Consider the following 4,136-nt stretch of genomic DNA (forward strand, 5'->3'; position numbering starts at 1 on the left):
GGAGAGCTGGGAGGGGACAGGAAGCAGAATTGCACCTGCAGGTGTGGCCAGGAAAGCTGGATGAAGAATGGCATTTGGGCTGACAGGGGAGGAGGGGAGGGACCCACAAGCACACCTGCAGGAAAAGTGTGCGGAGCAGAGGCACAGGGAGCCGCCTGAGGCAGGGTCCTGGGCTGGGGGTGGAGTGCAGGAGCTGGGGGGGCGGGTAGGCACTGGGAGCCACAGGCTGTGATGGGAGCTGGGCTTCTGCACCGAGAACGGCCTGCAGGGGGCAGGATGGAGGCAAGGCAACCCGCTGGAGACGCCTGTGATGTCCAGGGGACAGACAGAGGTGGGCTCCAGGCCAGGACCCAGCCTGGGCTGGTGGGAGTGGTCAGTCTGCATGAAAGCCAAGGAGACACACACACACACACACACACACGTGCTATAAAAGTAAGTACAACACCCTAACCGGTCCCCTTCCGAGGAAGGCAGGGAGGGAGTTAATGATCCTGGTACTGAGCCTGCCTTTCCCGCATGAACTCCATCACGGGGAAACCAAGCAGGAGTGTGGAGGCAACTTCTAAAACCGCTCCAGCCGCCCTGGCCGGTCGCTCAGTGGTTACAGCGTCGGCCCTCGAACTAAAGGGTCGTGGTTAGATCATCTGGCCTCTGGATCCGGCTGCTACCTGCAGGGCACACGGACCACCAGCTCCGACTCAGGACACACTAGGACAGTGGTTCTCAACCTTCCTAAGGCCGCGACCCTTTACAGTTCCTCATGTTGTGGTGACCCCCAACCATAACATTATTTTCATTGCTACTTCATAACTGTAATGTTGCTACTGTTATGAATCGTCATGTAAATATCTGATATGCAGGATGTATTGTCATTGTTACAAATTGAACATCATTAAAGCATAGTGATTAATCACAAAAACAATATGTAACTATATATGTGTTTTCCGATGGTCTTAGGCGACCCCTGTGAAAGGGTCGTTCAACCCCCAAAGGGGTCGCGACCCACAGGTTGAGAACCGCTGCACTAGGCCATCGGCTGGGCTTCACCGGCCTGTACAGAGAGCAGGAGGGGCTGTAAGTCAGACAAGAGAGACCACGTTTAGGAAAAGGAGCCGAGTCGAGTGCGCACAGACTCAGGAGCAGTCATTTCGGTGAAGCCAGGGTTCGTTCCACAGGGAGGGAGGCAGGGACGCCTGGGAGCCCGGGGGGGGGGGGGGAATCTGCCAAAGTTCCTATCCTTGACCCGGTTGGGGGTACAGGGGTACCCACCGTAGAATTCAGTGAGTTATATGTTTGTTTTGTGTCATTTTCTGTATGTTTCTATGGTAAAAGGATAATTAGAAAAGACAGAAATAAATGATTATGTCAAATTATTTTTTGAAACTTGCATAGTGCTTTTATCAAGAAGTGCCAAAGAAAATTTTAAAGATTTGCACATCTTGGTCTTTAAAAGCTGTAACTGTTCCACCCTGGCCCATGTGGCTCGGGGTCAGAGCGTCACCCCATACACCGTATGGGAGGCAACCAAGTGATGTTTCTCTCTCTCCCTCACCCTCCCTCTCTCTAAAATCAATAAAAACACATTAAAAACATTTTTTTTAAGTTGTAACTATTCCTACGTAACGGTGAGTTGCCAGGGCTACATATGTGGTCTGCCCAGTGCCCAGGTGCCAGCCAGGTCCGACCCAGCCCTCCGCAGGCGCTGGCCAGGATGAAAAGGACCCACATGTGCCCCCATCTGACCTCCGGCGGGTGCCCGACTGGTGGGGCTTGTCATGTCGGTACAAGTTTGCTTTTCATCAGAGTGAGATTTGCTTTCTGAAAAGCGATCTTACAGCTCAGATTTCAGTGTCTTACTTACACATCCTTGTGGGGTTTTGTTACTAAGAAGATTTCGTCCTCACACGTTTCGGTTGCTGGGGTTCGTGTTTCTGCTTCCCGCCCAGCACAGGTGTTAAACGCAGAGAAAACCCTGGGACTGCTCAGCAGCCAGAACCAGTTTGGTCTCAAATAAAGCTGAAGGCCCGCTTCTTGTTTATGCCTCTGGGAATCCTGAGCAAAACTTCAGCTGTTTTCGAAGACTGATATGCCCTCCCCACCCCCACCCCCAGATCTCTCTCCCTCTCCCTTGGCTGGGCCCACAACCCTGGGCATGTGCCCTGACCGGGGAGCAAACCAGGGACCTTTGGCTGCATAGGACGGTGCTCACCCACTGAGCCGCACCGGCCAGGGCGTTATTTCTCCCTTCAAAATGCCGCAGCTTTTCATAAGAATGACTGTTGGAATTTTCCAAACAGATACAAAAGGGACGGCTTCAGGGACGCTCAGCCATCTCCGCACAGCGTCACCGTGCCAGTCTCCTGCGGTCTGTGTGCCCACAGGGAGCTGGCCAGCGGCGCAGGGCGGGAGGGGCGGGACTGCCCCGGGTGGTCGCCCGCGGCCCTCACTGCTGACCCTGCGTCCCGACAGCCGGGCCTGTGCTTCACAGCGAACCCTCCCGTCAGAGCACAGGCCCAGGTTTCGGGCTCCATCCCCGGCAGGGGCTGTGCAGGAGGCCACCAGCGATGGCTCTTTCTACTCGCTGTCTCTCTCTCGCTCCCTCTCCCTTCCTCCCAGGGGACACTGCAGGGTGTGCACCCGCCGCGGGTCCCACACCACAGGCCCTGCACAGGCGCCAGGCGCTGACCCGGAGGTGACAGAGTTCACCCTGCCCTCACCGTCATTATTAACCCGGCACTTTCGTGGCAGGCGACAGGAATCCGAGCTGCTTAAGCAAACAAAGACCTGTTAGCTCTTTTGAAATGCTCCCAAGGCCCTGGCCGGGAGCTCCGTGGGTCAGTCATCCCCTTCGGCCAAGGTTGCGGGCTGGATCTCGGTCAGGGCACACGCAGAGGAGGCAATGAATGCAGAAAGAAGCGGAACAACACACTGACCTGTCTCTCTCCCTTCCTCTCGACAATCAGCGAATACAAATTCTGGAAAGCCAGCCCCACGGGAGAGTCCAGGCGGCCCAGCCAGAGCTCCGTCCACCCGCTGGGTCGCTGGGAGCGAGGTCCTCGGTGGCCACTGGGGAGGCACTGAGCCTGACCGGCTGGGGGAGAAGGCACAGTGCGAGGGGGACACAGCAGATGCTCCCCACAAACACCGCACGGCCGGGGGGCCCTATGCGCTGAGTGTCCCTAACGAATAGAACAGAAGACCCACCACTCTGCTCCCAGCTCAGCCTGCAGGTCCCCACCTCTGGCCGCACTGAGTGGTCCCTGGATGCCACACGGAGGCACCTGGATAAAAAGTGATGTTTCAGGAGCATTTTATTTTTACATTTTTTCCCTTCGGCTCGTTGGGGACCCCTGCCCAGCTCCTCTTCTGGCTCATCTCCCAGGTGACACATATTGGGGTGTCCCAGGGCCCCCTCCGTGTTCTGTGCTTTGTCCACATACCCTCGGTGACCTTACAGCCCAGGTAGGCTGATGGCCCACACCTGTGCCTCCAGCTGGACGTCCTCCCGAACCCGACCTGAGCTCCCATTGGCCTCACACCTACCACGCGCCTCAGCAGCAGCACCCACCGCAGCAGCGCTCACCACCTGGTGGCTGAACCGGAGGCCGGGCGTCCTGTTTTCTCTCCCCTCCAGCCTCCACCCTCCACATCCAATCCACTCTCTCAGGTGGTCCCGTCTCTTTGACCTTCAGAACGCTCATCTTTTTGTGTTTTTTTGTTTCTTTTGTTTTGTTCTATTTAAAAAATATATTTTTTTTATTGATTTCAGAGAGTAAGGGAAAGAGATAGAAACATCAATGATGGCCCGGCCAGCATGGCTCAGGGGCTGAGCGTTGACCTATGAACCAGGAGGTCAGGGTTTGATTCCTGGTCAGGGCACAGGCCCGGGTTGTGGGCTCGATCTCTAGTGTGGGGCGTGCAAGAGGCAGCCCACGATGACTCTCTCTCATCAATGTTTCTCTCTCTCTTGTTCTATTTAAAAAATATATATTTTTTATTGATTTCAGAGACTAAGGGAAAGAGATAGAAACATCAATGATGGCCTGGCCAGCATGGCTCAGGGGCTGAGCGTTGACCTATGAACCAGGAGGTCAGGGTTTGATTCCTGGTCAGGGCACAGGCCCGGGTTGTGGGCT

Source organism: Myotis brandtii, unplaced genomic scaffold (assembly GCF_000412655.1).
Source record: "Myotis brandtii unplaced genomic scaffold, ASM41265v1 scaffold247, whole genome shotgun sequence".
NCBI classification, from domain to species: domain Eukaryota; kingdom Metazoa; phylum Chordata; class Mammalia; order Chiroptera; family Vespertilionidae; genus Myotis; species Myotis brandtii.